The 22,747-nt window shown below is 39.4% G+C and overlaps 1 long non-coding RNA gene across 1 annotated transcript in view; it reads left to right on the top strand.

The window, feature by feature from the left end:
* Positions 1 to 22,137, top strand: part of LOC143662594 (uncharacterized) — a 43,593-nt gene extending 21,456 nt beyond the window's left edge. The window contains exon 3 of the long non-coding RNA XR_013165447.1: positions 21,795 to 22,137. This is a non-coding gene — a long non-coding RNA (uncharacterized LOC143662594). The remainder of the gene's footprint in view (positions 1 to 21,794) is intronic.
* The last annotated feature ends 610 nt before the right edge of the window (positions 22,138 to 22,747 follow it).

Below are 22,747 nucleotides of genomic sequence, written 5' to 3'. Positions count from 1 at the left end.
ATTTTGTTCTCATTCTCATTTCTCTGATGCTTCCTACCAACCATATTTCTTTTATCTCTTAACCTCCTTCTCTGGGGAGCCAGTGACAGGGAAAGTTGTTGTACAAATGGAGGTATAGTGGACAGTGGACATTTCTATGGCTTTTCTCTCCTCTTTGTCAGTGATGGAATAGGTTGACTAAGTGCAGCAGTGGGATTCTTTCCAGATCATGAAGGCATAATAAATGCAGTAATTGAAAATAGTTTTTGTTCCTCTACATTATGATCTTCCTAGACCACACATAAACTAATTAAATGAGGTAAAATGCACAGTCCGTGTCTCTAACAAATTTCCGTATTTATAATTTCCTAAAATTCTAACTATATACCTACCATCCCATAGATACCACATCATAGATAAAGTTTAGCTAACTCCTTCATATCACAATATGCAGTTAAGCATTGCTATTAGTTGAACTTGACTGCTTGGATTTTTAGGGCATAAAAAAATTGCTTGTTTGGGTAATGTAACCAAAAAATTATGAAATAAAGTTTTCTTTAGTAGCCCTTAATATTGTAGATTTGACAGCAAATTTTGCCACCAATCTATAGATAATTCTTAGTTAAACATAAAACTCTGTTTGAAAGAGTTTGATAATATGTCTGCATTCATTAGCTTCTACTAGAGGGAGGTTCAGAAATATTTTTTTTTCCTTACTTTTTCTAAGTCAACATAGCTCTTACTAAAATTGGGATTATCAGTGGTTTCTGTCCCTGGTACGGCTGCCAAGACCATCTGAGAGAAATTCCTCTGAACCCCATGTCACCTCTACAGGTGCTACAACTTTTCATTTCTATTGAACTACATGGAATCCTTGAGGACCTCAACTCCCAGCCTTGCGATCTCTTCTCCCTTCAACCACAGCCCAAGTGAAAGGGAAACGTTCACCATCCCACCCCCAGCCCCAGATCCACAAGTCCAGGGAAACCCCAATGTCCCCACAACCAGAGACAAGCACCTACCCCAGCTCTGACTCCCTCAATTCAGAGCTCACCCCTATCTCCTTGACCCAACACTGGAGCGCCTTTTAAAACCAAGAATCTGGAGCTCTGCAAGTGACCAGATAAATATGGCCATCACTTTGGTGAGCTCCCCACGCCACTCTGACTTCATCAATTCACATCCAAATAGTACCAGAGGGGTCATTTCAAACAAAAATCCAATTGTCTCTCTCCCTTATTCAAGACAAACATTTTTCATTGTGTCCATGATAAAATCCAACTGCAAGACTGAGTATCGGTCAACCTCCATTTGCTTACTTTTCCAGGTGCACCACTCCTCCCTCACTTACCATATATGCTTCCTTTCAGCCCTGCTGATGTGCCAATCTGTCTTCTACATCAAGGTTGTCTCATTTCACCTCCTTTCCTCTCTTCTCATCACTTCCTCACAGGGATTTCATCTCAGATAGACCCCTTGGGTTGTTATTCTTGGTAGAGCCTCAAATCTTTCCCTTATAGCACTCAGCACCATCCATTATTCTGCCCTGAATTTTGTATACCTAACAAGTATGGGCACTGGATGACCATTTCTGCATGTGGACCCCACTGGGAATCAGAACCCATGCCCCTTGTTGAAATTTTCAACTTCCAATGAATCAGGAGAATCCCCTGTGCTCTCCTGAGCACAGTGTATCATCATTTCATATTTCTCTTTACTCACTTTCAAGCATTGTCATACATTTGTGATAGATATGAGATTGGTAATTCTATGTTTCTTGCTGCGACACTCTTCTGTTTTTATTTAATAATAATAATAATTGTTGATATTTATTCAGTGTCACGTAAGTACAACCTCCATGCTAAGCACTATATTTTATACATTATCTCCTTTACGTCTTACATTACTCTTATCCCTATGAGCTAGAGAAAGGAAAACAGATGCATAAAAGTTAAATTATTTGTGCTAATTTAAGTAATTAGTAAGCAGTAAATCCAAATTGTGAGCCTAGCTGACTGATATTACAGCTTACTTTTTATAATATGCTATGTTTCTCTCCATGTGATAAAAATGGGGTTTTAAGAAGGAGGAAAAATAACCAACTTTTCTAGCTATTTACCATACTCCTTCAAGTTTGGGGTTATAAAACAAATGAACTGTAATCCAGGTTTGGGAATCCAGGCTAGAGAGTTTCTTAGTAAGACTTTCTTTTCCTCAATTTCTGCTACAAACTTTTCCCTGTGGTTTCATTTTTTATTTTCTTAGGTGCATGGTTCGGAAATCGAACCCAGGTCTCCTGCATGGAAGGTGAGCATTCTACCACTGAACCACCTGTGCACCCACTGCTGTTCATTTTTACCCCCTTTCCCTGGCATCCTTTCCCTGGATCCCTCAACCGTAAATCAGTGGTAGATATTGTTATAGCTTGCATAACTGAAATGGCACCTCCTTCTCCTCTTGCAGATGATTTTCCTCCCAGAGCCAGGTTTTATGAAGTTCTTACTAATCAGATCTAAATTTGGAGCAGTGAGTTGGCTAAGACAGCTCACTCTAGTTTGGAATGTTCCTGAGATGATTGGATCTTGTTATAATTGTATCAAAGTCCAAAGGAAAATGCTTTCCTTTGTTTCATAAGCATGACTTCTGGAATGAATTGACCCTAGGTCTACTCAGATGAGGGTGAGATAGAGATCCATTTACCAGACCATTGCCAACACCCAAATCTGTTTGCTTTTGCCCTATCTCACTTCTAAGCAGCGGTGTGAGTGCTCTGAAGCAGCAGTGTCATTGGTTAACTTTGCTTGAATAAAGGAAGGATGAAGAATATCTAAAGTCACAAAATATTTATTTTTACTCTTAAAAACTTTTCAGTGAAAATTCTGCCACAGTCTTACAATCTTCATATTTTCCATGATTCTCTCTAAAAGCTCAGGGACTTGTTCTCAAGGGACAGGGCAGCATGTACCTTTGAATTCCCTTTTAGGCTTGTCTTTTCTGGTTAGCTTCAGATTGAGATTTCAGAGCACACCATGAGGTTTGTGAGGTTTGTGGTAACCAGGTTGCAGAAAGTGTTCAGAAAGAAATAGTGTCTGCCTAAGAAAAGCACGCATATACATGCACACATACTCACACATTTGCAAACACACGAAGTCTCATTGACACATGCTGCATATACACGCATGATCTCACACATGAACATGTACACATGCACTCACACACGTGCACACACACATGTGCACACATGCACATACATGCAAACTCACACATACACACACAATCTCAAGAGGAGGCTAGAGCTGGGCCTCTGCTCTGAGTTACTGAATAGGCCACTCACCCTGAGATCAGGTCTCTGCTTTGAAGGTCACATATTTTGTGGCTTATCAAGTATTTGAGCCTATGATCTGATTCTCACTAAAATGTGCCAGGATGTCCAAATTTCTGTTGATGAAATCTTCCCAGTGAGACAGGACAAAGTGACTACTAGGATTCGAATGATGATTGGAAATATTCACCACTTTTCAAGTTGTGCTAGTGCTACCCTGACCCCAGTGTCCATCATGCTGGATGAGGAAATAGGCACTAGTTCTTCAGAAAAGATCAGGGCCCAAGTAGGCAGTTGGAAGAAAGAATACTCCCAGTTAGAATCTGAGAGGGAGCAAGGCTTTGTATGTAAGTAATTGGGTGGGACTTCACCCATGGTGATTAAATGAGGCAGAAAACTTATTGGTTACTACTGGTTACAGCACTAGCTTTTGAATCACAGTTTGGATTTGAATTATGTTTCCGCCATTTATTATAACTATGCCTGGACTTCACCCCTTTAAGCTTCTTTGGCCTGTAAAATAAAGATATTTGTATTATCCAAGTAGCGATTGGTGCCAGGATTAGATGAGAGAATTATGAAAAGTGCTTAGCACAGAGCTTTGGACATAATAAGTGATGGAAATGACAGTGACTGTATTATTTTTCTATTGCTGCATAACAAATTACCCCGAATGGAGCAGCTTAAAGCAATAGAAATTTCATAGCTCACAGTTCTGTGAGTCAAAAGTTTGGCATTGTGTGCAGGGGTTCTCTGCTTAGGGTCTCACAAGGCTGAAATCACAGTTCCAAGGCACCTGGGCTCTGATCTGATGTTCTGGGGAATAATCTGTCTCCAAGCTCATTCAAGTTCTTGGCTGAATTCAGTTCCTTGTGGTTGTGGAACAGAGGCCCTTGCTTCTTTGCTGGCCATTGGCTGACGGTGTTTTCAGCTCAAGACCTCTCATATTCCTTCTCATGCGGCCCCTCCATCTTCAAATCCCCCTTACCTTTCTCTATGACGTCCTTTTATGCTCTTGGAAGCTGGAGAAAGCACTTTGCTGTTAAAGCAAAGTCAGTCAGGCAAACCCAGGCAATCTCCCAGAGTATGTTAAGGTCAACTGACTTGGAGCTTTTATTACATCTGTACAGTCTCTTCACAGCAGTACGTAGATTTGTATTTGATTGAATAGGCAGGATACATCTGGGCATCTTTAGAATTCTACCTACCATAGTGATGATGATGGTGATATTGATGTTTCAAACTTTTGAGTAGTCTTTGGATATATTAAGAGAGAGCTGAAGCTAAGTTTGGTGGGAGATGGTAGAAATTGCCTAATTGTTCTGCATCCAGAAACACAGTGCACTTCTTTGCTACTGGGAGGGCAGGGATGAGTTATAAAATGAGAAATGGATGGCGATGAAAAAGAGAGGAGAGAAAGGAGACAAGCCATATGCTAGAGAAACTGAAGGAGATTTAAGATTCAGGGTGTTCAATATTTTATCTGAGGTTGCCCTTTTGTTTTCTCAAATCTCTGATAGTACCTTATGTGACTAGCTTCTAGGGCTGAGTAGATGTAGCACAGAAAAGGACACTGTGATGTTATCCATGGCTATACTGAGTTAGTAGATGAAAGAGCTCAGATGGAGGTGGTCAGAAGAAAGAATTATCCCACTGTCTTAGTTTGCCAGGGCTGCTATGACAGAGTCACAGGATAGGTTGGCTTAAGAATGGAAATTTATTGTCTCAGGGTCTTGGAGGCTAGACATCCAAAATTAAGTTCTTGATAGACTATGCCTTCTGAAGTCTGCGCCCTTCTGGTATTGGTGCACCACAATCCTTGGGGTTCTTTGGCCTGCATTTCTGCCCCCATCACTTGACTTCTCCTTCTGGCTTTCACTTCTCCTGCTCAGTCATCTGTGTCTCTGCCTGGACTTTCTCTCCTTATGAGGGTTCTAGCAATATAGATTAAATCCCATCTTGATTCAATTTGGGATCATCTAAAAATGATCTTCAAAGTCCACCACTTAACTAACAATAGCATTTTCATAGCTCTATTTAAAAATGGGTTCACACCCACAGGAATGCAGATTAAGATTTGAGCATGTCTTTTGTTAGGGACATGATGCAATCCCCAACACCCCAGGAACAGGTGGGATCTCAGAATGGGTGAAGACTTTAGTACACATTCAGAGGACAGGACATCTAGAGATGACCTGACCAAGGCCTCTGTGTTCTGGGCTCAGACATACATGTATTATCCTCTCTATTTAACAGATTTGTTCATTCATTCATTCATTTGATAAACATCTATGCAGTATCTTAAATATATATACAGGAATTGTTTTGGGTTTTAGAAATGCAGTGGTGAACAAAAAGTTGCTGGCCTCCTAGAGCTTATGCTCTGATGGAAGAGATGGTCAATAGACAAATAAACAAATACAAAATATTTCAGTTAGTTATAAATGCTAAAAAAATTTAAGCATGGTAAAGGAATAGATGCTGATGGTGCACGCAACTGCAGATGGGGTCGTCAGAGAAGGCCCCTTTGAGGTGACACTGTCCAGGCCTTGAGCAAAGTCAGGAAGCATGGAGAAGCTTGCTGGAGACTCAGCTACGATGATGAGTGAGGACTCAGCCCCAGGGGGAGGGAGTGCAGGACCAGAGCAAGCGAGACTAAACCGCTCCAGACACTTTTGTGACTCATATTATTTCTTTTCTTGCTGGGTTTGCTTTGGAATTGCTGAGATGAATGCTCCCAGGTCTACTACTTATTAATGAAAATGTGTTTCTCAATAGGTGCATGGAGAAAACCACATCTGTCTTGATTTCCAAGCACTATCAGCACTCCTGGAGGGCCAAGTAGGGTGTGAGCTGAGGCAGGTAGGGACAGATTTCTGAAAGGGCCTCTCACCAAAGTTTGCTGTGGAGCCTGATTTTAGGGTTCATTCTCCAATTTCTGTATAAAAGGGATTGATTGTGACAATTGAGTTTGGCCACCCACCCCACGGTGTTTCAGAACAAGATAGAAAAGGTTTTGTTAACATAAGATGGCCTCTAGACAACAATGTGGTCAAACAACTGAAAATATAACACTACATTAGGCTGAAGTGCTAGTAAAGACAATGGTGGGATAAAAAGTGATGGTTGGTGTTTATTTCCAGGTATTCCACTTCCATGCAGCCATGATGAGAGAGATTGCATAAAGGGAGGTGAGTAAGTAGATGCTGTCTTTATTCCAAAAAGGCTGGAAGGACATGCAGCATTTTGTCTATAGAGGAGAAAATGAAGGGATATGTGGCGTTCAGCAAAGCTGTAACTTCTCCTCATTGAAATCTGAATTTTGTGAGGAAATGAACATCAAATCCCAGTACTCAGCCCATATTTGACATATTGTTAACTGCCCAATAAATATTTGTGGAGTGCACGAATGCTGAATAAGCAATGAAAATGTGCTTTTTTTTTTTCTAAGTGGAAGAGCTAGTTTTTATGAGAATAAGAATAAATAATTGTCAAAGAGTCTGAAGATGCACTGAGAAAAATAGGACACTCCTGGAAGCAGACCTTAGTGCCACAGAGGAGGGATTTTATAATAATCCAGATGATTAAAACAGAGGACACTGCTGCCTGAAAAGAAGCTGAGCTTCTACTCACTGAAAGTCTTCACGTGCAGGACGACCTGCATTGCTCGTGTAGTTGAAACATTCTTTCATTGAGTAGGGAGCTGTTGGGGCAGACATTGAACTCCAAGAGTCCATGATTCAAAATGTGGATGTTAGGCGATATGCATTCAGGGAACTATGGAATTCCCCAACATAAGAGGGCGGATGTGTTACTACTCAACCGAGAAGATACTTTACATGAAGGTGTATCACACACCATCTGACACCCATTTACTCACATGCCCCCTCCCCCATCCCTCTCTTTACCAGGCTTTTGTTCTTGGGATGCCAAAGTGTGGCCCACTAAAATTAGGACGTGTCTGAACTCCATGTTGAGCAGTGGTTGGAAGCTCCTATCCCCGGGAATGATAGAAGGTTTTACCTCTCACTCTTCTTGTTCATGGCTTGTGAATAAAGAATTAATGAAGTGAGTTTGGGGGCAGCCAAATACCCTTGAGGAGCTGTGGTCTAGTCCTTTCCCTTAAACCATTTGCTTTTAACTCTCTCTTGAGCAACTGCTCAGTAAAGTTAATAGCTGCAAGCTCTTCAGGGGAAGGTTTGTTAAAATTATGTCCAAGAAAATAAATATAACGAATGAACAATCTCTGGAGAAAGCCTTGACATTTAAAAAAAATGTAAATTAGTCTCACAAGAATCTGCTATGAAATAGGCAAAGTGCATTAGTACAAATGAGATATTTTTACAGTGATTATAGGAGCCATCTCCTGGGGACCACACCTGAGCTCTTAAAAGCTGAACCAAAAACCAGTTGTGTATGCAGGAATCTAGCGTGACAGATTTGAATGTATTCCACTAATAACTCTCCTCTCCCCATGCCTGCCTCTCAGTGCACGTTTCCCCTGTTGCTCAATGAGCTTTGATACAAGGATGCTGGAGCATGGCTTTGAACTCCTCTGAACCCAATTATACCCAGCCATTTGGAAGTGCCGTGGAGGGATGATGGTAGAACAGCGCTCTCTGAACTAGCACACGGAGAGTTCAAGAAGGAGTTGACTGCGGCAGGTCTGGCAGCCAATTCATACAATTCATGCATGGAACTGTGCCGCCGTGGCACTGCTGTCTGCTGCCCAAACATGGGCATGGAGGATATAAAAGGAAAATTCAATTAGTTAACCAAAAAAAAAAAAAAAAATGCATTGAGCTAAGTGAAGGGGCAGCTGGTAGCAGCTTCTTTCCTTTGATTTGCAAGAGAAATGTCCTGTTAAGGCCCATGTCCCCTGACTAGGTTTGTGTGTGAAAGGAGAGGCATTTCCCCTTCCCAAAGAATTTTTCAGCTCTTCAAACCTAATGGAAGTCAGTTCTCCAGGTGAGAATCCTACCCTTTTTCTCTCAAAATCAGCTTGGGACCAATTAAGACGATTCAGACAGAGAAAAGAAGAGTCTACTGGTGACTGCTCTTCTCCCATAGGGTAGGGGGTTTACACTTTTTCCTTTCAGACAAAAGGCATGGCCCCAAAGAACTTGGGACCAAGATGAAAATGTGGGCTTTTGTGGCCAGCCTCTAAGAAAAGGGAATGTGTTTTATTTATATCATAAATCTGTTTTATTTTATGGCTCAACCATAAAACCTTAAAATGACATTTTAAATCTAGATCCTCTAATATGGGTCTGTTTTCATTGATTGAAGCGGACATGACCTCCAAGCCACTGAAGGCAAGCATCCATTCACACTTGCCAACATGTCTCCTTTAATGTTTGGAGGCATCACAAGGTGAGGACATAGAACAGTTCATTTCTAAACTTTGCAGGAGGTAAGAAATCCCAGAACCTTTAAAAAGCAGCGTTCCGTTTTGTTAAATTCCTTCACTCAACAGGCAATGGGTAGGCAAAATATTTGTTTTGTTTTTCTTCTAAACATCTAAAATATATTGCTGAAAAGTAGTTTCTCCATCCTTAGATTGAGTCAGATGAATAGGCAGGTCTTTCAGTTAAGTGACCCTTCCCAGCATCTGGCTGAGCAGATGTGTGATTGCCCAGGATACTGCAGCAGCAACCGACTGGAAAGGACCTGCCCCCAGCCCAGCACATCACTCTCTCTGGAGCCTTGGTTTATACATCTCAATTCTCTGTGCGCTGTAATTATGAGCCCCTTTTCTGCCTGTTAGGACCAAGCCTGAGGTCCCTAGCTTCTGAGCTCTGCATCCTACCTGCTAGTATCAGCAACCACCTTCATGATTCCTGTGTCAGTCCACAAGAAAAAGCTTTTAGCTTTTGAGATCTCTGAGTAGGATACAGGCACCCACCATGCTGCAACCACCGCTGCTGGTCCCTCCTTACTAGTCTTAGGGAAAGGAATTCTTTCACCTCTCTCCTTCTTTTGGCTTTTCATCCCCTTCCACCCCTACCCCAAGCTTTCCTCAGTAGATCCAAACTCCCCAAACCAAAGCCTGAATGGGAGATTGTCTCCCAGCATGTTCAACCTCTGTTTTTTAGCGTTGTAACTACCTCCTTGGTTCGGAGGGTCCAGACTGAAACAAAAATTCCTGGTAGGGAAGTGGAGGAAATGCTTTTCATTTATTTCTGCATAAGTAAGAACAAAACACAAGTTAATAGGCATGAAATTTTCTACCATGCTGACATCAGTCTTGCTCTATGACATGGATCAAAGCAAACAGCGTGGACTCTTCCTTTGTTCCCCCTTTATTGCACATTCTTCCTTTGACTTTTTCCAGTGTCTCCGACATGCTTGCTGTAAGCTGATGAAAGCTTCCTTTCATCCAGTCCTTCCTCCAAGCCTCTTTTCTTCTCTTTGGACTCAGGCAAAAGCCTTCTAATTGAGCTCCCTGTCTGTGGTCATCCTCCCTTTAATGTATCATCTAATAATGGTATTAGCTCCCACGTGCCAGGAATTGAGCTACGCAGTTGCACAAATGACCTCAGTGTGTCTTTTCTAGTGCCCTAGGGTTTGGGGTTGTTATCAGGCAGAGGATCTATTGATTTTTCCTCTAATTTTCTTGAATTCACAATAGCTTCACTTTGCATACTCCATTTAGTCCCAATGACTTTAAAATCCCCCTTGGTCTGACTTCAACCAAACTTCTGGGCATGTTTAACAGTTACTACCCCTAGTGCTGAGCCCCTGAATGCCCAGGCTTCATAGACATCCCATCTGCCTTCTGATTACACACACACACACACATATATATATATATATGTGTGTGTGTGTGTGTGTGTGTGTGTGTGTGTGTGTGTGTTTTAACTTCTCACAATTGTCTTCTGCCGCTTCATTCTTTTGAAGGGTCTTTTGAACTTCCATCTCATTCTCACCTATGGTAACCTACCCATGGTAGAAACTGATAGCTGCTTATCAAATATCTATTTTCTCTTCTTTCTTACCAATAGATTCCCAATCCTTCAATGACTTCCTATAATCTTGCTTAAAATAAAAACTCAATGCCCTTTCTATGAATGATAAGGCCCTATAAAAGTTGAGTCTTGCTTATCTATCTCTTACCACTCTCCCTACTCCCACCTCTCTTGGAATTCTTACAGTTCCTTGGATAATCCAAGTATTATCTAATACCAGCTTCCTTGCCCTTATTTCCTCTTTCTTAATACTAGAATAATTACTACCTCAAATCCTTCAGGTTTTTACTTAAATGTCAGTCCTTAGACAGAGTTCCCTGATTATTACCCTTACCAAACTCTGAAATCTGTTCTACAACTAATTGTCATGCTGTGCTTTAAAATTTTTTGCTTTTTTGTATATATGTTATTTTTCACAAAAAAAGTTGGTTGTGACAGTAAAAAAAAGTATTTATTCCTTCTAGCCTCCAATGTTCTGGAGCAGCTAGAAGGAAAAATCTGAGATAATGGTATGGTCGCCCATGACAAACTCTGGGATCTGGCTTATAACTACTTGTTGATGAGTGCTTTCAAAACTATTGCTTTTTTCTTTCTTTTCTTTGTATATATGTTATATTATACAGTGAAAAAGTTAAATAAAAAATATTTAAAACCCTTATCAGAAAAGAAAGATAGCACCATTTACTCTCTTGTTATACACCATTATATTTTCATAGTACTTATTACTAATTTTCTTACATTATAACTATATTATACTGCTATATATTATAATATAATATATTATGTTGTGACATGTCATCTCATATTCATTCATTTTCATAATCCATCTTCTTTATTAGAATGTAAGCTTCATGAACTGGAGATTTTTGTCTGATTTATTCACCACAATATCCCCAGCATATAGACTCATGCCTCACACATAGTAGGCAGTCAATAAATAATTGTGAGCTGAATAATTCCAAGGAAAGGAGTGAAAGAAGAAAGCAAGGAAAGAAGAAAAAGGAAGAAAGGCCAACGATTTTGGATACAGATTTGAAATAGTCGTACTGTTCCTTAAGTCAGAGAAAATGAAGGACTGATTTAGGAGCTGAAATTCCTCTGAGGATGTTTTCCCCAGAATAAGTGACAATTACTTGAGATAACATTTCCCTGGATTCCTCCTTACATCAGAAGATGGTAAAATCACTAAAGCATGTTATGTCAACGCCTTGCTCTTGCAATTGCTGGAGGGAGTGGTGTGAATGTTGCCTCAGCAACGTTACACCTTGACTGGTACATCTTAAGTAAAATCTCCAACATGCTGCAGATAGAGTAACTGGCTTAAAAGTTATCTTGGGTCTCAAAAATATACATTGCTGTCTAGTTTTGCCGAACCAGTTGCTTATGGTTAATAGCAGACTATATGTACAGAGTTAAAACCAATTATGAACATTGTCCATTGTAGGGGCTTGGCAGGAGGGTGGCAGGCTAAAGAGCACCTTGCCATTTATATAGAGCAGTGTTCCAAATGTTAATTGATATAAGTTCTACTGCCATTAACCTAATATTGGGAAGACAAGATTTGTAACACACTAAATAGAAAATGACTTTGTGTCTAGCAATGCGATTCTCTATTTCTCATTAAAACTTACAAAACCCAGCAAGGTCTGGTCCTGTCACCTTCTCTTGTTCTTGTTTCCCATGATTCTGATACATGAGGTGTCTTTCTGTCCTCCTAACACACCGTGCTGATTCTCAGATCCACCCAGTTATTTTCATGGCTCCTTTCCGTCATTTCACTGCTCAAATAGCACTCATTTGGGGAGGTTTCATCATAGGGTTATATTACTATTTATTTACCCTTCAAAGTTGATGGACATGTGAGTTTTTTCAAGTTTGGAATTCTATTATATAGCTGCTAAGACCCCTCATGTTCATGTCTTTGTGTAGACAAAAGTTTTTTATTTCTCTTGGGTAGATATCTAAGAATAGAATTGCTGGGTCACTTGAAAAGGGTATTAACTTTACAAAAAACTGTTCAAGTGTCTTCCAAGATCACTCTACCATTTTGCATTTCCACCAGCAATGTATGAACGTGCAAGTTGCTTCACATTCTGGTCAACCATTGATATATCAGTCATTTTTCCATTTAACCATTCTAATGTGCATGTAGTACCATTTCATTGTAGTTTTAATTTGCAATTTTAAATGGTGCATTGTAGTACCATTTGCAAAAAAAAATCTTGATGCTCACAATGTTGAGCATCTTTTCATGTGCTTATTTACTATATGTATGTGTTCTTTGATAAAATGTCTTCATATCTGTGGTAGCATCATGTACCCCCTCAAAAGACGTGTTATTCATCTTAATCCACGTTCCTGTGGGTGTGATCAGTTAAGGTATGGATTCATTTGTGAATAGGATTTTCTAAGAGCCTGTTTAGGTGTGGCCAAACTGAATCAGAGTCAACCTTGATCCTTATCAAAAGGTCAGAGAAAGCCATAGGAAGAGACCAAAGATTCTGCCATGTGATAGGTGGCAGAGATGCAAGTCAAGAAATGCTAAGAATTGTGGTAAACCAGTAATAGAATGCTACAAACTTCGAGGAGAAAGAATGACCTTCTTGAGACTTTGATTTTGGATTTCTAGCCTCTCAAATCAGGAGATTATAAGTATTTGTTATTTAAGCCAATTCATTGTATGGGATATGTCATAGTAGATCTGGCAAACTATGACAATACATTTTGCCCATTTTTTATTAATTTTGTTTTCTTCTTGTTCTCAATGTTTATCAACTCAATAGAAGAAAAGCTAAATGAAAAACTTTTCCACGTATTTTATGGTATTGTTATTGAAATTACATCCCTTCTGTTGTTCAAGCATTGTTCCTTGCATAAGGAGAACCTCTCTCCTAAATAGTTAGTATGCATTTTTTCATCATGAACTGTGAATAATTTCATTATATTTCCAAATCTGCTTTGCATAAAGGAAGTTCAGATCTAAATTTAATGTTTGATCACAGAAATTGTTATTCTAGTTTTTTGATATACATGATTTTCCTCCCACATGTTTTTCTGTATTAATAGAAATATAGTGTTTATTGTTTAAGTGTTTATTGTTTTATTGTATACCTGCCTTTAGCTTAATCAATTTGAAATTTCTTTTGAAGGTAAATGTGACATATCTCAGTTCCTTCATATTTGAATATGAATAATGCTGCTGCTGCCCCAATTCATGGGAATGTTAGAAATTTTATTAATGTTCTGGAATCATCAGACATTCTTGGTGATCTCGGATTGATATAGCCTGAAATGGTCTTTATTCAAAACATGGGCACTAAAGTAATTATTTTCCTATGTTTCTCTAAAGAATCACTTTTTACCTTGAGTATGTACACTTATTTGTACTTACAGCAGCATTTATCAGTATGGCATGTACTTATATGCCATTTCATGAAAGCGTGCCATTGTTTTCTGAAACAGAGTATATAAAATTATTCTTTTGAAATTTCTCTCTCCAATTACAGATAAGGTCTCTGATGTCATGAGACATGTCTTAAACATCTTTATTTCTCTCATCATAGCACTAAAAAGGTGATCTGTGCATAGTAAAATATTTAATAAATGCTTGGTAAAATAGGCTTGGATAAAGGAGTAGCAGCATTTACTGATTTTTGTACATCATTCATTCATTTACTCTGACACTAGTCTATCTGTTTTAGCATATACATGCAGGTGAACTGCCTTTAAGAAGCTAAAGGGAATTAGAGAGCTGTAAGGTATAGCCATAATGTTCTCTAAATATCATTTTATTTCTAGAAATATCATGCCCACTTAGTGATCAAATAAATGAAACTAGTAAGAGAAAGAAAATGATGAGGGAACAAAGCTGCTCAGTGGGAGGCCTGAGCCAGAGAGGAGTAGGAGAGGGTGACAGAGGTTGAGGGAAGAAACAGCTCTCGCCCTTCTGTGGGGCACTGATTCTGTGGCTGTACCAAGCTCTCTTGGAATTGAATAGCAAGGGTTAATTTGACATAATAAAATCAGCATGAACACTGCCAAAGAGGCCTGAGCAGACCCTCAAGTAAGTAATTAATTCTGGCTGCTTTCCGCTCTCTAGCTTTCAGCATCCTTAATGTTATCTAATTGTAAAATTATTCTTCAAAACTTCCTAGTATAAAGGAAGAAAATGCCTAGATCTAGCCAGCTTTTCTGGAGGGCATGGGTGCCTCCTGCATTTTGGTGAAAGTACCCAAGATGCTACTAATTAAGGGTGTGTGTACACTTGAAAACTTTTGATCAACTTTCATAAAACAACTTACAGAGAAGTTCTAGGAAAGCTCTTCCTTTTTTGCACTAAGCTACCATTCTGAGGAAAAGCACAAGATCATCGCCACATCTCATGGCTTCTCTGTCCTTCAGTGACCTTGATGGACCCTGGGATGTGCATCCACATAAAGGGAAAGCATGCAAGGAGGAAAAATAAGTTCCTTGTCTGGCCTTTAGTTATTGCTGCTATTGGGGGTTGATAATAAAGAAAACATACCGGACCATTCTGCTTAGCATATGCTGAAGATTCCAGTACCGAGGGTGTTAAATTCATGGCATTGCAGCCAGATAAATAAAATCCTCACTCTTCAAAGGTCTCGCTTTTTCTCCTGTTGTGTGTCCTTATTGCTCAAATATGAAGGCCCTTCTGTAGACAAAGTCATTTCTCTACCCATGACTGTGGCAGGAGAGACCCGTCGATGACCTGAGGCCTTTTCCACAGTGATGACCTGCTTAGATTGTAGGTCTTGGGGTCTCTAGATAGCCTTGGCAGTACAAGTGCAATGCACTATTAGAATAATGACTATTTTCTTCTGCCCAGTTAAAAAATAGAAGGGACAGCTTTGGATGGCATCCTGGTCAGGGGGGACATATCTCATGTATCCCTGGGGTGAGATATAAAACTGAGGGCTTGACCTCCTTTGGCCATTAAAGACCTTGGGGTCCTTTCCTGTCTCTTTGTTTCCTACAAGAGTAGTGGTGGAATGAATTCTGTGGCTGGCTAAATTCTAACTGGCGTAATTATGCTGTCACCCTATATCCCCCTGGAGACTCAGTTAGAAAAGTTACTCTTTGATCATGCTCTTAAATCCTACAGAGCTGGGCTTTGTAACATGGCAGGTGAAGAATGGCTATTGGATTTTGCATGGCTCCCTCGCTGGGTGAATGATGCTAATTCTATGTATGTATTCTGCTGAGTGCTTTGGGATCCTTCAGGGGAAGCCACTGAAGGAAGCATGAACTATTATTAGTTGAGTCTCAAGAAAAAAGAGTTTGTTGTTCTAGGCTATATTCTTTTGATAAATTTCAGTTCAGACGTCAACAATTATCAAAAGGCTGAGGAAGATTGCTAGAGGTTTAAGATTTCATGCAATCATTATACACATACACATATGTTTATATATACATGCTCATATATATTTACACATATAAATACACACATGCATGCACATATATTTCTTAGAGCTAAAAATAAGTTTCATTGCACATATAACACTTTTCATCATAAACATCCCAGATAACCTCTTGCTCACAGCTGTTTATTTCAGATTAACAGTCTCCCATGTGGAAATGGCCAGTGAAATGTGGGAAGGGCAGTAGTGGTGCTTGGACTGGATAATATTTTGGTGGTTTTTATTTAGAATAAAAAATTATGACTGAAGATGCTTTAAAAATACGATGAGAGAGTCATGGAGACAGTAATTATGGACATCTCCTAAATGCTAGATTTTTAAACTCCTAAAAGGACCAACCTCACTACAGAGGGTTTCCAGAGTTGAAGGGTCTAATGTGCATGGAGGCTCAAATAATATGCATGGCTGAACAAGAAGCCCACCTTAAGTCTTGCATAACTTCACATTTATAGCAATGGACACACCCACATATATAATTATAGGGCAAAACTGTATATATGAATGACCATGAGGAGCCATGCGATGGTGGCTCAGTGGCAGAATTCTCAGCTGCCATGCCTGAGATCTGGGTTTGATTATCAGTGCCTCCCTATGGAAAAAAAAGAATGCCCATGAGTTTTAGTCTCATCCTTTGTGACCCTTTTCTTGTTTTGTTAACTCAATATGAAGAAATAAATGAGAAGTTTAATAATCCCATATGGGGTGAAAGAACCTAAATAAACATCAAGAGAGAGGGATTTTTTTTTTAGATCAAAATAAATGACCAATGTAGATCCTTATTTGTGATCATGGAAAGATGATAAATAAGAAATCAAACTACAAAATAATATCTATAATCACATTCCTGTAAAGTTTATATTCTTGTGGTTTGTATGGTGTTAGAAATAAGTTTGGACTTCTGTACATATCCAGCTTTAACAGTGTTTACCTCCTAATGGTTTGCTCATTTTTATTTCTTTGAGTTTTTATGAGTTTTGTAAGTTATATTTTTGTAATGGAGGGTTAGTACTTGTTTAAAATTAATTGCAAGCAAGACCATAGAGAAAAAATATAACCCAGATCACATGGTACAGTAGTAAAATAGCTTAGAAAAGAAGAATCTACTTTCTTGGTTTGTTGCAATCATCTGTTGTAAAAAAATCAATATGGCAGACTGGTTTATTTGGAATATGGCATTTTGTGGGTCAGAAACAAGCTGCTAAATAACTGCTCTGAGGGGATGGCTGTCAGATGAATCTTAATTCTGAGGTTGGCTCAAAGAAAAATTGTAGCAAAACTCTCCACCTGGTCTTGTGTTTTGATGATCACCTGACTTGTACCCATCCTCCAGACCCCTCTGAGTCAGTGAGGCTGAGAAGGGACAGGACCAGCCAGAGCAAAACTCACAGGGGCTTGCAATCTCAGGATCCCATGTTGGAATCTTGCAACCTTTAAGCTTACTAGTAGTAAATAATAAATGAAATATCAATAGAAATGATAAAATGTTAATCAAATATATGCTGCTACATAGAACCTTGTCTAAACTTCTACTGTGAGACTAACACATATTCTTGGATCTTACCTTCCAAAATGCTCCTTAATCTGAGCCTGAAAATAGCTTTAAAAAGCTAGATTTTAGCAGATGGTTGTTATGTGTTTGGCACCCCAGAATGAGCCTATTTGGTGATACTGTTATTACACCCCAGGAAAGCACTGAGGCACAAGGAAGCTAGTAATTTGTCCAAACTTATCAATCTGATATAAATGTTGGTATCAAAACTTAAGTCTTTACCTTTTGTGCTGGTTTGAATCTGTTGTGTACCGCAGAAAAGCCCAGTTGTTTAATTCTTGTTCAGTATTGCTGGGTGGGATCTTTCTGATAGTCCCATGGGAGTGTGACCCAACCAGTTGTGGGTGGTCACTTTTGATTAGATGGTTCCCATGGAGATGTATATTCACCCATCCAAGGTGAGTTTGCTTACTGTAGCTCTGTAAGAGGGAAACATTTTGGAAAAGGCTTTAGAGCCCACACAGCCAGAGACCTTTGGAGATGAAGAAGGGTAGTGACCCGAGAGGAGCTTCATGAAACAAGACTCCTGGAGAGAATGCTAGCAGACGTCACCATGTTTGCCATGTGACTTTCCAGTTGAGAGAGAAATCTTGAATGTCATCGGTCTTCTTGAGTGAAGGTAACCTCTTGTTGGTGTCTTAAATTGGACATATTCACAGCCTTAGAACATGTAAACTTGCAACTTAATAAATTCCCCCTTTTGAGAACTGTTCCGTTTCTGGTATATCGCATCCCAGCAGCTTGCAAACTTGAATACGTTTTCACTCCAGAGCTGCTCCACTCACAATTATTGTATAAATTGTTGAGAATAGAAGGGTCTTTGTGAGTTTTTCTGAGATTCTGTATCTTCATGTGTGAAATAAGTACAATAATGTTGATTTCAGAATGGTGAAGATTGCAAGGGAAGGCTTCCTTATGTAAGTATTTTAAGCAGTATTAGCTCTTTGTTGTTCATAGGTGGTTGGGTCCTTGGAGACTATGTTGGCTGCAGTTATTGACTGTAAAAACACAAGATCTATAGCTTTCTGCAAAAAAGTTTTGCAATTTTTTTTCTGCAAAAATTCAGATGGGTTTAAGTAATTGTATGCCTTCCAATTCATTTTTCACACCTCTTCAATCTATTTGCCACCAATACAAGGACCATGTTTTCCAAATAACAAAAACTGAATACATGAGCTGATGAATTACTTTTTCAAGCTTTCAAATTTTTTATGTCTAGTTTATTCATTTATATTACTTAACTAGGATACTTTATTTTACATCATAGAATTATTTATAGAATGATATAGAAAGATAAAACATTAAATTATTTCTTCATACATGTAGTGAATCACATTAATTGACAATAATTATATTGCATGAAATTTAAAATTGTCCTAGAAAAAAATCTCATTGTGCAGGCAGTGTCTTCAGAGTGATATACCGTTGACTTTGTTACAGGGTCAATTCTTCACGCTTCAACTCTGTATTCAAATTCTCACCCTTCTTTGTGATTTTTTTCCTCTATATTCCCATAGCACTTGTTACCTGCATTTTCTTTATTGCACTTGACATACTTCACTGTAATTATTTGTTTGCGTTTTTATTTCTCCAATTGAACTTCAAGTTTAAGAGACTGAGTCCCTATTTACCTCTCTAGCTGTTTTGTTTTGCTAAAGCTACCACAATGCAATATACCAAACATGGATTGGCTTTCACAAAGGGGATTTATTATTATCGTTCTAAGCCCATGAAAATTTCCAAATTAAAGTATAAAGAAGGAGATACCTCTTTATCTCCCTAGAAAGGCTGCTAGCATCTGGGTTTCCTCTGCCGCATGGGAAGATACATGGTGATGTTTGCTGTCCTCTCTCCTCTCTTGGATTCTGGTTTCAAAATGGCTCTCTCACCTCCTGTGGATCCTTCTCACTTCTCCTAAGATATTTTCTTTCTCTCCTAACTTCTCCTAAGGCATTTTATTTCTCTGAGCTCTTTCCAAAATGCCTCTACCCTTTATCTTCTGATACAGGACTCTAGCAAGGGGATTAAGACCCATCTTGAATGGGCTAGATCACATCTTCATGAAAACAACCTAAGCAAAGATTTTACCCACAATAGGTCTGAACCCACATGGATGGATTTAAAAAACATAGACTTTTCTGGAGTACATAACAGATTCAAACCAGCATACTGGCTTTATGTTTTGCTCTTACACTCTAAATACCACACTGAAATCCTGCTCAATTTGCCTGGATTGTTCTCCCATACTTATCTGATTTCTATTGTCTTCCCCTGTGCTTGTTTTCCACACTTCTCCTCCAACTTTAGGTTTCCTCTTAAACATCTCTTCTTCAGGACAGCCTTCCTAACCCAACGAGACTGTAGTAGCTGTTCCTTCTGTGAACTTAGCCACTCTACTTACCTAAAAGATGGCCTTTATCTCATTGTGTTGTAAGTGGCTTTTATTTATCTCTAACTTCGAGGACAACAGATATTCTTAGACTGAGAGTGATTCCTCTTTACCATTGTGTCTTGTGATGGTTAATTTTACAGGTCAATTTGGCTCAGTTCTGACACTTAGTTGTTTGGTCAAACACTGGCTTAGATGTTGATGTGGACGTCTTTTGTAGATGTGATTAGCATCTACAGACAGTTGATTTTAAGTGAAGGATGTTGCCCTTCATAATGTTGGTGGCCTTAAAAACAAAGAACTGAGGGTTTTAGAAAAAAAGAAGAAATTCTGCTTCAAGACAATGTCCCTCAAAATTTCCAGCCTGCTGTCATCTCCTATTAATTTTGGACTCAAGACTGCAGCATTACTCTTACTGAATTTCCAGCCTGCTGGTCTACCTACAGATTTCAGTATTGCCAGCCCTTGCCATCAGGTGAGCAATTCCTAAAATAAATCTCTTCCTAAGACTGGAACTGAGCATGAAGTCAATATATGCTTGCTCCAGAAAGGAGTAAATGATTGATTGAATGAATAAATGACTCTTCTTCTTTTAAACCAGTCATTCATTCTGGATTTTTAAGGCCAGTTATATTTTCAAATGTTCCACACCAGAGTCTCTGCATGTACAATTTTCCTTGCCAAATGTTGGCTTAGAAGAATAAGATCCATATGTGAGAGTAAAGTATAGTGGGACCAATGTGTTTCTTTATTTGGACTATTCACTTAATGTAGCCTAAACTTGCATTAACTTTTATTAGTAGCCATATCATACTGTTAGCTTATAATGAAATTGTGGTCAAATAAAATCCCCAGGTCTTTTTCACATGAACAGTTGTCAAAATGTATAAACAAACTGGTTGAATTAATACCTGGGAATGGCTAATAGGGAAACCCTATTGCTTAAAATGCAATTCTTTCCAGGCCAAATGTTCACCCATCTTAACAGTAATTGCACAATGCATTTGCAGCTAAGACCTCATTAAAACTTCATGCTCACCTGTGCTCCAGTAGTACCGTGTATGCATATGGGTTAGGGCAATGACCAGGTGATTGCCTCCTGGGTTTGCCCAATTGTGAATTTCAGTTAGAGCCACAAAAGTCTGTGCCTTTGTGCCATGATTTATTATAGGGAATTTGGATCCCAGGGGAGTTAAAGCAATTCAGAAGCAGCAGGAAGAGACAGGGAGGAAGGTGAGCAAAGAATTGAGTGACTGTGAGCGGTATTGTGACACCTTGTTAATTATTAACTCTGACAGCAGGCTGTCAGTTAACCGGAAGGGGAGGGTGGACCTAATTAAGTGTCCAAACAGCAGTTCCAAGGGGCAGATATAGTCCAGAAACCTACAGTTTCCAGGGGGGTGGGTGCAAATAAGTCAGACACCTTGAGTCCTTGGGAACCTGGATATATTCCAGAAACCTGGAGTATAATCTCTGCACACCTGCATTCATTGCCAGTTGTAAGTGTGGCATATGCATCAAGCCCTCTGTATGAGAGGAGACATTGGAAGTTGGATAGCCAATTTTTAACTCAAGGTAAGATGAATGGTAGGTAGAATAGAAAGAAGGATAAGTAATCAAATGAAGTTAAAGCAGTTGTTTACATTACCTTTTTGCTTAGTATAAAAAGAGTGCCCTATGGTATAATAGATTTTGCAAAGATGCAAATATAAAGTGACTCTTCAGTGGGGTAATTTTGGGAAAACTATATATGTTAGAAGATCTTATAGAGAGGGTATGAAGGGATTGAGGGGAATAAAAATCAAGAGATTGGATGAATAAAAACTGCAATCTCAAGGAGGAGGAAAAGACAAGTTTTCAGTGGGGATACACAGAGAGCAATGAGGATGCACCCAAGCCAGCAGGGTCTGTTGGAGGAGGCCTCCATGCTCAGAGATGACTTGGGGCTCCTTAAGTTGATGTGTTGGCCTGAAAGGACTATGTGCCCTAGAAAAGCCATGTTTTAATCCTAATCCATTTTGTGGAGGAAGCTGTTTCTTTAATCCATACCCAGCACTGCAGGCCAGAAACGATTAGATTATCTCCATGGAGACGTGACATGCCCTATTGTGGGAATTAACCTTTGATGTGACTCTGTCCATTCCAGGTGGGTCTTGATTAGTTTACTGGAATCCTTTAAAAGAGGAAGCATTTTGGAGAGAGCCATGAGAACCATGAGAGCCCATGTAGCCAGAGACGTTTGGAGAAGAAGAAGGAAAACGTCCCCAGGAGAACTTCATGAAACAAGAAGCTTGGAGAGAAAGCTAGCAGACGTCACCATGCTCACCATGCACCTTTCTAGTTGTGAGAGAAACTCTGAACTTCACCAAGGTTACCTCTTGTTGGTGCCTTAATTTGGACATTTTAAGAGGCCTGCTTTAAGTTAGACATTACCATGGCTTTAGAACTGTAAACTTGCAACTTAATAAATTCTGCCTTTTAAAAGCCATTCTGTTTCTGGCATATTGCATTTTGACAGCTAGCAAATTAGATCAGATTCCGTCTTTGTAGACAAGTCACTTAACCTCTCTTTGCCTCAGGTCCACACACCCAAGACAAAGGGAATATCTACTTCACAGAGTTGACGTAAAAATTAGATTAACTGGCATCAGTTCACTTCCTAGCACAACCTCTCTCTCTATAGCAGGAGCTCAATATCTTAGTAGATACCTTAGCCGTATCTGCCTTTAAGCCTCATAGGAACCAGCAATTTCCCAGAGGAAGAATTGCTTGAAGGTGTCTGGAGATCACCTCCTGAAGCAATCAGGTAACTTTATGTTACCTACAGTTGGACATGCATGGCATTACCTTTGCACATTGTCTCTCAGCCTGGCTGCCACTTTAAAAGGAGAGTGAGCCCTTCACATAGGCTTGGATCTGAATGGAACCCCTTAGAGATAGGCAATGTGCAGTTAGCAGAAAAGAACGTATACTTGGACTGCCACTGGCAAATTACTTTGAGTGTTTGTGGATTATTTTTCTGTTTATGAAAGTGAAATGTGCCCAATATAGAAAACTCAGTAAGTACAGAAAAGGCATGTGACAAAATACCTCAACTGC

This window comes from Tamandua tetradactyla, chromosome 2, assembly GCF_023851605.1.
Source record: "Tamandua tetradactyla isolate mTamTet1 chromosome 2, mTamTet1.pri, whole genome shotgun sequence".
NCBI classification, from domain to species: Eukaryota; Metazoa; Chordata; class Mammalia; order Pilosa; family Myrmecophagidae; genus Tamandua; species Tamandua tetradactyla.
Note: the sequence above shows the minus strand (reverse complement) of the source record. Positions and strands in the feature narration are given on the sequence as shown.